This window comes from Ceratotherium simum, chromosome 36 (assembly GCF_057802395.1).
Source record: "Ceratotherium simum simum isolate JZ-2026a chromosome 36, ASM5780239v1, whole genome shotgun sequence".
Lineage (NCBI taxonomy): Eukaryota > Metazoa > Chordata > Mammalia > Perissodactyla > Rhinocerotidae > Ceratotherium > Ceratotherium simum.
The window spans coordinates 24,218,890-24,232,887 of NC_141935.1; positions in this window are offsets into that span (position 1 = coordinate 24,218,890).

Consider the following 13,998-nt stretch of genomic DNA (forward strand, 5'->3'; position numbering starts at 1 on the left):
AACAGTGATTTTTCAATTCTATCATCTATTATGACATATTATCTGATGATTACCTTTTATACAGAAGAATTTCCTTTCTTTTATTCAGTTTTCAGAGTAAGGAGTTGGTGCCCCAGCGGCCTTGAATATTGACCAATGCGTTTATTGTTTTTAGTGTCGTTCAGGCACACAGATTTGTCATGTGTCATGTCTCCAATCAACAGCAGTTATTATTCTTTCGTGTTGCTCAGATAGTCCCATCTTAGGTGGTGGGTCCTTTGTCCTTTTGACCTGACCTCAGTGCTTCCTTGTTTTCTGGTACAAGGTATGCCAAGCTCCTCTTAGACATTTCCTGCCCCGGCCCTGGAATCGGCCATTTCTCTAAGGAGCCCTGGTGACTTCCAGAGGAATTGGTACTTAGAGGACCTCAGCTGAGGTCCTTTTAATCATCCTGCTTTTAATCATCACCAGGAACTGGCTGGTTGTTGGGGTGCTCACTGCTGTTGGGTTGTCATCACCTCAGGGACTTTACAGTACTCAGAGCTCAGTATTTTTTTTTTTGTTTTTAACTTTTCATTGAAGCATCACACATATAGCAGGAAAGTGAACACATCATAAACATACAGCCTGATGAATTTTCCCAAAGTGAGAACACTTCTCTAATCGGTACCTGGATCAAGAAACAGATTATGGGCACCTGGAAGGCCCACTTATAGCCCCTCCCAGGCACCACCCCCTCACAAAGAAAACCACTCTCCTGACTTCTAAGATGATAGGTTTTGTTTGGTTTTGAAATTTCTATAAGTATAATTGCGCTGTTTGTATGTTCATATTTTTTAAGGAGGAAAAATAATCACGAGTTCATACTGATACTTCTAATTCAAATTTAAGATTATAGGGCTTTTACTTGGTGGAATTTACACTTTCTTTTCTCTTTGCTGAAAAGCTTGGTTTTTAATGACTTTAATGCAATTACTTACTTGCCTTGTTCCACAATATAACTATAATAGTTTAAAAATAGCTATATGCATATTGCTGCTAACAATAAGATTACTGAATGCAGCATAAAATTTATTTGTGGTTCATTTTGTCCTTAGAATACAGCCCACCAGGACTGTATAATCAAAATTCTGTATTTTAAAGTCATTTGAAGTAATTATTTTCTCTTTGCTGTTATGCCACTGACTTGAAATCCAGTTAGGTGCATTTCTTTTCTTTTGTTTTTACAATTTTTGTGTGTGTGTGTGAGAAAGATCAGCCCTGAGCTAACATCCCCCAATCCTCCTCTTTTTTGCTGAGAAAGACTGGCCCTGGGCTAACATCCATGCCCATTTTCCTCCACTTTATATGGGATGCTGCCACAGCATGGCTTGACAAGCGGTGCATCAGTGCACACCCGGGATCCGAACCAGCGAACCCCGGGCTGCTGCAGCGGAGCACGCGCACTTAACCGCTTGCACGACCGGGCCGGCCCCTGTTTTTCCAGTTTTTAAGTCTTGCTTTTTCGCCTTTTTGATTTCAAAAAATTATGGTTCAGAGTCGAAACTACATAACAAGATATATTCAGAGAAGTCTGCCTTTCATCCCTATCTCCTCCACAGAGTTCTCTCTCCATGCATAGGTAACTTTTAATAACACAGGTAATTTTCATTAGTATTTGGTTTATCCATTCATCAATTTTTAAAAATATAAGCAAATATGTATATATTCACATTATCTCTTCCCTTTTCGTAGTGGATTAAAGAGGGTAACAAATTCTTTGTCACTCTCCCCACTGAGAGATCAAGTTTCTCTCTCTTCCCCTTGAATCTCGGGTGGTCCTGTGATGCTCTGAACAATAGAATGCAGCGGAAGCATTCTCTGCCAGTTCCGGACCTAGGAGGACTGGCAGCTTTCATTTAGGATTCAGCTGCCAAATTAAAAAGCCCAAGCTAGCACGTGGAGATAGACAGGTCCCAGCCTCTCAGCCATCCCTGCCACGGCACCAGACATGTGAGCGAGTCACCTTGGATGGTCCAGCCCAGCCGCCATCTGACTGCAGCAGCATGTGAGACCCTAAGGGAAACCAACAGAAGAACAGCTCAGTCAAGATTCAAGAGAAATAATTAACGTTTGTTGATGTTTTAAGCCACCACGTTTTGGGATGGTTTATTATGCAGGAGTAGATAGCCAAAACATCTTTATTATACAGACGGAAGCATTCTAGTGACACCACTCTGCACCTTGCTTTAATCACGTAATGCATCCTGGAGATCACTGTGTATCCCATTCGTTGATTCTTATCTTTGCGATGACCCAGGTTGTAGACGGAGATCTGAGGTTCAGAAAGGTTGAGTGACTTGTCCAAAGCTGCACAGCTAGTGTATTAATTTGCTAGAGCTACCATAACAAAATACCACAGACTGGAGGGCTTAAACAACAGAAATGTATTTTCCCACAGTTCTGGAGGCTGGAGGTCCGAGATCAAGGTGTTGGCAGGTTTGGTTTCTTCTGAGGCCTCTCTCCCTGGCCTGCAGATGGCTGCCTTCTCCCATGGTCTTTCCTCTGTGTGCCTGCATCCGTGGTGTCTCTTTCTGTGTCCAAATTTCCTCTTCTTATAAGGACACCGGTCATATTGGACTAGGACCCACCCAATGACCTCATTTAACTTAATCACCTCTTTAAAGGCCCTGTCTCCAAATACAGTCACATTCTGAGGTACTGGGGGGTTAGGACCTCAGCATATGAATTTTGGGGGACACAAGAACTTGTGACCATCTTCAGTCTGCCACGTTGGGTTTAGACTTGTCCACATGCATAAGATCTTCTCTTTGTGAGACTATTGGAGATATTGGAGAATAAATTTGTAATCTCTCAAGGGAATATGCATGTGATGGATGAAAATTCAAATAATAAATAAAGCACTGATTTAGAAAGCATAAGAAGAGAGAGTGAGAGGTTCCTTTCCACCCCTCTTAATAATAGTTCCAGGGAATGATTTTTAGGCAAAACTTCGCTGGGGGATGAGGACAGTTCTTTCGCTAAGAATGCTTCTGTGTTGTGATAATTGCCATTTTTTTTTAATGCCTATTTACCTCTATCTTCTTAAATTGGAAAAAGTAAAAGGTGTTAAGTCAGGCATAAGTGTTCCCCAAAATATTAATGTCTGTTGTCTGAGTAGTGGCACTATGGGTAATTTCTCTCTTGCTAAAACTTTCCTGTACTTTTCCATGCTTTCTCTGAGTATTTCTTCCTTTTATAATGGAAAAAATAAATATCACAGAAATGTTTTGGGACAGACTGGGCCATTCCTTTTCCCACTCTTTTGTCCTGGTGATGTATGGTTAGAGACCAACAAATGGCGTCTAGAAGGAAATAGACGCCCGCAGGGCGTAATAAAACCCGAAGGCGCGAGGTGGCTGGCGGGATGGGGGAAAAGCATCAGTCAGGGGCTAGTCAGGAAACTGGGGCCCAGGGCAGACACTTCCAGGGCGGGAGCTAGTTCAGCTCATCAAGCACAAAAGAGCCACGAGCCTGGCATTCGGCCTCCCCAGGGCCTGTGGACAGGGCCCCCGGCTGTGCAGCAACTTGGTGCAGCACCCCCCAGGGCGTGGCGTGTCCCACTGAGCTGCCAAATGTTGCTGGCTTCAACTCAGGCAGCCAGTTTGCCCTTTGAACCTTGAGCTGCTTCTGTTTCCTCACGCTAACCCGATTAGCTATTGACTCTACTTCTTGTTTTCATAGAAATTTAATGATGTGGACTCATTTGTCTGAGGTTCTTTCTCCCTCCGTTCCTTCCTTCTTTCCTACCTCCTTCTCTCTCTTCCTTTCTTCTTTCCTTCTAGTGGGGAAGGAGGGAAAGAAGGAAAGAGAATGGGCAACAGGAAAAAAATTACAAACCCTTTCTCTTTAGGTAACCAGCCGCCTTGTCCTATGATCCCTCTGACTCAGCCCTCGGAAACCCCTTAGGTCTTGTAGAGGGAGAGTCACTGGGTTTAATCCAAAGCAGAGCCTGGCTTGGCTTTGCCAGCAGAAGGGGCCTTACTGGCTTGCTCCGAGGGAGCCAGGAGGGACCCCATCTGGTGACTAGGCAGCCTGTCTGGCTCAGGCTTTGAGCAGCCAGAAGATGAAGGAAGTGAAGCCAGAGATGCTGTGCCAGGAGGCGCCAGAGGCAGGTGTTTTCTTGCTTTTGAACTTCACAGCTGGATCTCTCTCTGCCCGAAGGGTTCACAGAGCCCACCTGCTCACCAGGGGAGGATGAGCAGAGCCTCTGATGAGCCAGGCCCTGCTGCAGTGGGCAAGCTGGCTGTGAGACACTCCTGCTGATAATGACAATGGTGCCTTGCTCCTGAGTGGCCCTGTGGGGCCACAAAATGCTCTCACATTGGGTTGCCTGCCCAGAAGCAAATCTAGAAAGTTCTGTTTGAAGGACAGCAGTAGTGCATTCGCCCAGGAGTCCACAACTTATGATGTCTTTGACGTAAAATTACTTTCTTCTAAGACACTTGTGAATCTCGTGTGCTTTGCACAGACCCACACATTATACACCAGCCGACTTCTTGGTTTCTCAGGAGCCACTGCCCAGGTTGTGAGGTGCTGTCAGGGTCGCACAGGTGTGCCGGACGCACCATGGTTGGTCGACTCTGAGAAATTACCAAATAGGAAAAGTACTGGAGGATTGGAGCAGGGCAAACTTACCCAGATCTTTTTAAAAGAAACAAGATAGATTTTAACAACTACATGTTGGTGAATTTCATGTCAATTTGCAAGAAAATTCTTCTAAAAGTTGTTAAGCTAGTTGATTTTTAAGTACTTAGGGGAAAAAAGCAGTTCTCACTAGGTGCCATTGATTATTTATTAAAAATGAGTTTTCAGGGATTCCTGTGCAAAGATAAGATATTGGAACTGGATCACAGCATCCTTCTCTCCAAACACTGATACCAAAAGCAAAGACTTTATCAGAAAGGAAAATTACAGGCCCATTCCACTCACGAATGTAGAGGCAAAAACACTAAAAATATTAGCAAATAAAATACCAATGTGGTATTAAAAAATAATATACTACATTTAATTGGGTTTATCCTGGGTGTTGGGATGGCTTAATACTAGAAAACTGCCAACATAACTTACCATATTAACAGATTAAAAGAGAATACCTATCTAATCATCTCAATAGGTGCAATAGATTTATCTTGGATAAATTTGAACACTATTCAGGCTAAAAACTGTTTCTAAATTAAGAATAAAGATAATTTCTTTGATAACAACTATCTTAAAAAACTGAATAAATAAAACCCTAATAGGGGAAATATAAGAAGCATTTCCTTTAAAATGAGGAATGAGACCAGGGTACCCATTATCATGAATTCTATTGTATTGGAGGACCTGGACAGTTCAGTAAGACAAGAATAAGAGATTAGAGGCATTGGGGCCGGCCCTGTGGCTTAGTGGTTAAGTGCACGAACTCCACTACTGGTGGCCCAGGTTCAGATCCCGGGCGCGCATCAATGCACCACTTGTCCGGCCATGCTGAGGCGGTGCCCCACATACAGCAAGTAGAACGATGTGCAACTATGACACACAACTATCTACTGGGGCTTTGGGGAGAAGAAGGGGAAAAAAGGAGGAGGATTGGCAATAGATGTTAGCTTAGGGCCAGTCTTCCTCAGCAAAAAGAAGAGGATTGGCATGGATGTTAGCTCAGGGCTGATCTTCCTCACCAAAAAAAAAAAAGAGAGAGAGATTAGAGGCATGAAGATTGGAAAGGAGGTAATAAAACTCACTATTTGCAGGTGACATGATTGCTAAATAGGAAACCCAAAAGAGTCAGCATGCCATTATTAACATGCATGCATACAAAAGTTTAGCAAAATTGCTGGATGTAAGATTAATGTACAAAAGTCAGCGTGGCATTTTGTCTACCGGCAGCAAACAACTAGGAACATAATTACTATTGAAAATGATATCATAGAATATCGAGTGTCTAATAAAAGCATCAGAGACCATCAAGAATCTACCAAAATATGTGCAAGACATCTATGGGGAACATTATAAAATTATGTTAGAGATATTGAAGACTCAAATAAGTGGATACATCAAACTCACAGATAGGAAGATATAAGATCATGAAGATACCAATTCTCCGAAAATTGATCTATAGATTCAATGTAATCCCTATCAAAATCCGAGCAATGTTTTTCATGGAACTCGATACAATCATTAAAAAATTTATATGGAAGAAGTGAAAGGCCGAGAATAGCAAGATACTTCTTAAGAGGAAGAGTAGGAAGGTTGGGGTATGCCCCACCAAACATCAGGACTTAATATGAACCTATAATAAGACAATGTGGTATTGGTGCAGGGATAGCAAATTGACCAATGGAACAGAACAGAGAGCCTCCCAAAAGACCTATGCATATGTATTAGTCAGCTCAGGCTGACATAACAAAACACCATAGACCCAGTGGCTTAAACAACCGACTATTATTTGTCGCAGTTTTGGAGGCTGGGAAGTCCAAGATCAAGGTGCAGAGTCGGTTCCTAGTGAGAACCTTCTTCCTGACTTGAGGGCAGCCACCTTCGCACTGTATCCTCACGGAGCACAGAGTTCCGCTCTTTTTTCCTCTTCCTATAAGGACACTAATCCCATAACGGGGGCCCCACTCTTATGACCTCATCTGAACCTGATTACCTCCCAAAGTCCCCACCTCCAAATATCATCACATTGGGGGTTAGGGCTTCAACCTATGAATTTGGTGGGGGGCACACAAACATTCACTCCATAACACCATATAAGGAAATTTGGTATATGACAGAAGTTGCACAGTATATTGGTGGAAGAAGAGGGATTGTTCAATAAATGGAACTCAAGAAAAAGATTACTCATATGGGAAAAGATGAATTGTCCATACTTGATACCATACATAGTTCTGGAAGAATCAAGGACTTAAATGTCATCAAAAAGACTTTAAAACTCTTGGTAGGAAATATAGGTGGATATATTCAAGACTTTGAGTACCAAAAGGTCACTTAAACAAGACACAAAAATTATTGACAATAATATAAAAACATAATACATTTGAGTATAATAAACTTAAGAACTTAAGTTTAAACTTAATCTTAATGTAATCTTAAACTTGAAGATTTGTTCTTCAAAAGATAATTTAAAGAAAGTGAAAGTGAATGATACTGGTTATAAGCTGAGAAAGATAGTCACAACACTCATCACTAACAATGGATTAGTGTCAAGAAGATATAAAGAGGGCCGGCCCTGTGGCTTGGTGGTTAAGTGCGCACGCTGCGATGCTGGTGGCCCGGGTTCGGATCCCGGGTGTGCATCGAGGCACCACTTCTCCGTTCATCCTGAGGCCGAGTCCCGCATACAGCAACTAGAAGGATGTGCAGCTACGACATACAACTATCCACTGGGGCTTTGGGGGGAAAAAATAAAATAAATAAAATCTTTAAAAAAAAAAAAAAAAAAGAAGATATAAAGAACTTCCACAAACCAGTAAGAAAAATGCAAACAACCCTATGGAAAATGAGCAAAAGACATGAATAGACATTTCACAGAAGAGGAAACACGTACGGCCAATAAACATAAGAAGAGATGTTCAACATCTTCAGTGAACAGAGAAACGTACGTTACCACCTCAATGAGAATCTGCCTTACGCCTGTTCAACTAGCAATTAAAAATCTGACAACACCAAGCATTGAAAAGATTGTGGAGCCACAAAACCTTTTATACTGGCAGGTGTGTATATTTGTGAAACACTTACAGCCTGACCTTATTCCTTAATATTGAACATCCACACACCGTATGACCCAGTAATTTCATCATTGGGTATGTACTCAAGAGAAACTCTTATGCACATAAAACAGGAGACTTGAACAAAAATGCTCCTAGCAGCATTTTCCACAATAGCAATAACCTAGAAACTCAAATGTCCATTGATGGAAAAATGAATGGGTAATTGTGGTGTAGTCACACGGTGGAATATTATACAGCAGTGAAAAACGAATGAACTACAACCACACACACAATATAGATAATCTTAGCAACATAATATTTAGTGAAAAAAAGTAAGTCTGGAAAAACTGTCTATAATATAATGTCCTTTTTATAAAGTTTAAAATAACTAAAATTTTATAAAAGAATATATTTTCAAAGTACATTTAGAGGGAATCAAACTTATTTTAAAAAGGAAAGCACAGTGGTGATGGACACAGGGTTAGGAATGGTTACCTTGGGCAGGTGGACCTGAGAGGCTGTGATGGGGGGACCATAAGGTAGAGGTTATTGTCAGGATCCGAGCCCTTGCTTGGATCTGTTGGGTTCACAGGTGCTTATTATGTTATTTAAAAGCACTAAAAAAGCAAGCCATGTACAGACCAATAGTGAGTGCGTGTCATAATCCAAGAACTATAATCAGTTGAGTTTCTGTGCAACTTGAGTTCCAATGAAAAGAACAACAAAAAGAAAAAACGTAAGCTGGACAATAGTTAAGATGAAAGTGTATCAAATTCACTTTCAGTTCAGGTCAGATTGGTTCATTTACCACACGTCTGCCATATCCCAAAGCTCTCTGCCAAGCAGAACCAAATGGATTGAAATCCACCTGGAAGGAGACGTCGAGTGACCTGGATGTCGACCTCTCAGACTTACAGATGGCCGATTGGAGGGGAGACTCCCGTGGCACAAATAGTCTGGACCAGGCTTCACAACTTGGATGAGTTACTTTGTAGCTTCTGCCCATGTGGTCACCTGCTCAAGAGTCACCTGATGGGAGTGCAGCGGGTAGAGGAGGCATCTCACTGGTAGAGTCTCTAGTCTCTCAGAACCTCTCTGGCGTCTCCAGTCTATAAAGGGCTGGTACCTACATTTCCTATGTCAGCAAGACGGATCACCAAAGGGAAGGAGAATGGATGTTAGGTGGCCGAAACGGAGCACGTTCTCTCTGTATGTTTAAGTATTATATTATAAGTGGTAATATTAATAGCTATCATTTATTAAGTGTCTGCTATGGTTCAGTCTATTAAAATACATTATTCTCCATCTAGACTTGAAGTTGCAAGAGGGCGGGGCCTCTGTCTTGCTCTGGGCTCTATTCTCAGCGTTTAGATCAGAGCTGGGCACATAGTAGGCCCTCAGTAAGTATTTCAACGAATGGTGGCCCAGCCCCCAGTGATGAGGCGAGGCAGGTGTTATCTTTGAAGGAGGGGCTGGGTAAGCTGTATCCTTTTCACGACACCCTGCCGCCTTCCACAATCATTTGTTGCGATCCACTGGCTCCACTTCCTAAATACCTCTCAGGGCGGTCCCCCCACCTTCTCCCCGCGGCCCCCTCCCGCTCAGGCCCCCAGCAGCTTTTGCCTGGATCGTTGCATGATCTCTTACCAGGCTTCCTGGCTTCTAGTTTCCACCTTTACAAACTATTTCCTGCATTGCCACCAGAGTTTCTTTTCAAAAACGTGGATCTAGTTTATGACTCGCTGCCTCTGTGGAGTGGGATTTGGGGAGCAGCTTCCCAAAGGGGCAGGAAACTGTGCTGGGTGGTCAGACACTGCAGTTCACAACAGAAGGGGAGTCCTACGTTTGTGGGAGAGGCCTCCTAGAAGTGTATTCAGGTGTTCCTGGGGCCACAATTTAAGAATACATTAATAAAAAAAATCTGCATTTATTGATCATGCACTTTGTCCTAGTGTTTTAACTATAATATTTTATTGAATTCTCACAATAATTCTTTGAGGCAGGCCATTCTGGTTCCACTTTACAGATGGGCACATTAAGGCTCAGAGAGGTTAGGAAGGTGCCTGAGGTCACACAGCTAGTGAATGGTGGAGTTAGAATTCCCCACTCCATGCCACCCCTGATCTTTCTGGTTTTGAAACCTCCTACTCACAAATAAGTACATCCAGATGAACGTGTTCATGGAATATAAGATGATACATTGGAGGAAAAGGGCTGCTGAAACTGGAAAAGAAAGACAGGCAGAGACCTTCAAATAACGAGCTCCCGACTCTGGACGTGGAGTTGGGCAGGATGGGGAGAAGGCTCCTTCCTTCCTCGAGAAGTTGGATAAATGTCCTATGACTTCATAACTCTCTCTTTTCTACCTCCCTCTGCTGTTGGTTCCTGAGCTACTCAATTCTAGTTGGCCTTTCTGCTGGGTGGAGGGAGGGTGAGAAAAGGGTGGGAAAAAAACCAATTAACTTAATTAAGACCAGTTAACTAGTTTAGCTGTCGTGAGAGGGGCAGTTCCTGAAGTGGCCACTGCTGGGAGCGAGGAGGCCCTGCTCTGCTGTGGACTTTGTGGTCTTGGGGTCTCCGTGTGGGGCTCATCCACTCCCACATCACCTGTGAAATGCGGGGTCTGGGTCAGATCCCTGGCCCTTCCCTGAATCCTCGGTGGATCTGTGAGAAATCAGCACAGACAGCTGCTACAATTTTCCTATACGAATGTTCTCGTAGGTTTACTTCCAGGAGCAAAACATTTGGGGAATAAAAAGTTTGACTCATATTTTTTAGTCAAAATGATTATAAATTGTTTGGGGCTGGGACTAGGAACGGGAAGGGACTGCAAACGGGCACAAGGGATCTTTCTGGGGTGACGGAAATGTTCTAAAATTGGATTATGGTGATGGTTGCACAGCTCTGTAAATTTACTAAAACCATTGAATGCTATGTAAGTTATACTTCAATAAAGCAGTTAAAAATGATTATAAATACTGGAAAAATCTACACCCACTAACAGTGGTTGCCTTCCAGAGAACACACTCTGTGGAGGGCACTTGGGCAGGTGATCGTGACCCTGCTGTGCCCCTGCGTTTTACAGAGCTGGTGCATCAGCCCAGGGAGGAGAGGGGCATGAGGACCAATTGCTCTACCGCATGAAAGCCTGTGGTTCAATGGTACCAAAGAGGGAAAACCAGAATCAGGAGGGACTTTCGCAGGCTTTGACAGGATCCAAATGGAGACGAGACTCCGAGGCAGAATCTGTGAGACTAGAGACAGGAAAAGGAAAACCGTGCAGGCCACACATTTCCACCGGGAATTAGGAGAGGCCAGGGGTGGGGGACAGACAGGTGGGTGAGATAGTCCCTCTTCCTAGGCACCTAGTGACCCAGCTGGTCCAGAATAGGCCCAGAGTGGCCGTGGGGAGGGGTGGCTGGTTGCCACCACAGTCATCTGGCCGTGTGGTCATGTGGAATGCCTGCAAGGCTGGGCTCCGTAACTGAGGAGGACGTGGTCACCGGCTAGTGAGTGGTGAAACCAGGACTTCGACTCCAATGCTTGGCCCTCCATCACAACCCCATGTTGCCTGCTTTACTGAAAAGGAAACCGAGGCTCAGAGAGGCTGATGGAGCACCTGACACAGCACAAAGTGATGGGGCTGGGATTCAAACTCAGGTCTTCTGGTGCCAAGGCTGAGGCTGGTCCCACTAGCCTCACGTTTCTGGTGCTAAGGAGGGCAGGAGGACTCAGCTAGTCGTGCTTCGGCCTTGCGGGACTCTGCCTGCCTGGAGAGGGGCCATGGCGCCCAACAAGGGCTGGGCGAGGCCTTTCCTTCAGCTGCAGTCATGAGGCTGCAGAGGGTAAGTAAACTCTTCTCAGTCTGGCTCTCCATAAAGAGGAGCCTTGAAACTCCCCTAAATACTCCTTTTGGGGTGCTTGTCATTCATCCCAGCAGGAAACGGCTGGAGGAGCTGCCTGCTCCGCATCTAAAAAGGCTGCCAGCCACGAATGGCCAAGGAGAGGGCCCTGGGCTGTCTTCACCCGAGGAGAAAAGCAGAAAGGCCAAGCCTTTCAACTCACCTCCTTCAGGCTGTGCCTTCTCTCTTCCTATTTGTGTTGAGTTCTCATTCTTTTACTGAATGTGACGACACGCCTTGAACACGTACTAGAACCAACGTCCACTTGTGGCTCAATGTCCACACTTAGCCCCTGGGCTGGTGAGCGCTCTGAGCCGGTGTAGATGCTCTCCGCCCAGTGCTCGACTCTCTCCCGAGTGACCTGGGGCAGTACAGGGACCGTGGGAGCAAGGAAGGGAGCACCACGTGCCCAGGCTCGGACGCCCCACAGGAACCCAGGAGTGGGTACTGTTATCCCTGCTCTCTGATGAGGGAGCCACACAGAGAGAGGGGACTCCACCCCTCAGCGGGTCCACTGAGCCTCCTGCGTTCCCTGAGACGCTGGGACGGGGCGGCCATCGTCTCCATTCCAGTCCCCGCCAGTCCCTGCCCTCCCGGGGGACAGCAGCGGCTGCGGACAGCCTGTCCTGTGACAGGAGGAACTTCCTGCACCTCTGCAATTCCTGTGCTCTGGCCTCCGCTCCTGGTCAGACGCCCACTCGCAGGGCCCGCCCTGGACCTGCCTTTATTCCCAGAGCGGCTCCTCTACTGGAATCTTCCAACCAACGCTTCACCCTGACCACAGCCTCCACAGCTCACCTTCTTAGCTAAGTCCTGTAAGTTGGCCTGTGGTCCAGCCTCAGGAGGTGTTCGGTGCCATCCATTGGCCACTTTAGCTGGTCCTTGAACTGACTCCTCTTAATGACTGTGCAAGTCCTCACCACTTTCTTCAAGTCCTCTGTCCTACCATTGCCCCTCCATCCCCTACCTCATTGAGCAAATCGCTCTGGGTTGGGTGCCTGGTGCCTTCACCCCATGGGTTTACAATGATCTATTTGTGAATTTGTTTCCCCAACTCCACTGTGCCCTTCTTTGCATCAAGATCTGCCCCTTACTCATTGTTGTGTCCCTGGTGCCTGACACATCACCTGGACCCTCTAAGAGTAGAGCAGAGTGGCCAAGGCTGGCTAAGGGCAGAGGCTGGTTCAGGGAGACGCCCCCCACCCTGTTCTGTGAGCCAGAGCAGCTCAAAGCCTGCCTCCTGGGGTCTGGAAGCTGCGCCGTACCTGCTCTCTGCATTCCAAATTCCTATGCTGGGAGACGAAACTCAAAATGCAGCCATTCAGTCCTTTACAGTGAGTTTCCATGGCAACATGGCCAGTCCCTGGTGGGGGGCAGGCGACCTCACTGGCGCACGCCTGAGCCCCACCTGTGCGTGTAATAAGGGCACCCCTCTCCTCTCTCCACTGGGCAGGTGGACATTCATTTCCAAGTCTCTTCTCTCCTACTTCACACACTGCATAGCAGTCAAGACCATGAACTTCCCTGCAGAGTTGAGAGCTTGGGAAAGGGGGGCGGTAGAGGGCTAACCCTGAAGGCGGGGGCTGCACCCATATGCCCCAGACTCCAAGACCACCACCCAAAGTCACCTGACCTGGGTGGAGCCAGCATCTTTCAGCCTCTTTCCTCTGTGAGGGCATCTCAGGGAGATGTGTCAACACAATTTTTGCAGGTTTCTCTCCTCTCTCCTACTTCTCTGGGATACAACTGAGCTTCCTGGACAAGAACTGGCTCTTTGGGGTCTCACTTTCCTCTTCTGAACAATGAGAGTCAGAAGCCACATTAGGAAGTTCTAAATATTCTGCATCTCTGTGTCTGCCAGCTCCCGATCCCCTTCTCTCTACCGTCCCTTGCCATCCCCCTTCCCTGTCCCGCCTGGCTCCAGGTGGCCCAGACCTTCTGGCTCTGCCCACGGACCTCCCGGTCTCCTGGGAGTGAGGTCCTGGGAGTCTCCTTGTCTTTCTCTTCGGTGTTTGGACTCCGTCCCAGTCCATCCTTGAATGAAGAGGGGGGTAGAGGAAGAAAGTGAACAGACCAGGCTGGTACACGGCAAGGTTGCCCACCAAATTACGAAGTCTGTCCCCAAAGTCCCCCCTCCCAACCCAACCCAACCGTGTCTCTTTCTCCTGCCTCTGGGACTCGCCCACTAGGGTCCTGCCCCATAATTTCCTATCGCAACCTGCCCTGCCCACAGGCTCTCACGCTGGTCGTTAACTCCTCAGGAGCCAGCCCAGTGCCCCTCTCTCACGGAGGCCTGGCTGCTTTCAGCTCCTGCCTCACATATGGGCTGAGATGATGAAATAAGATGGAGCTTATCAGCTACCAGCTCAGGGCTAGGAAGCTGAGCC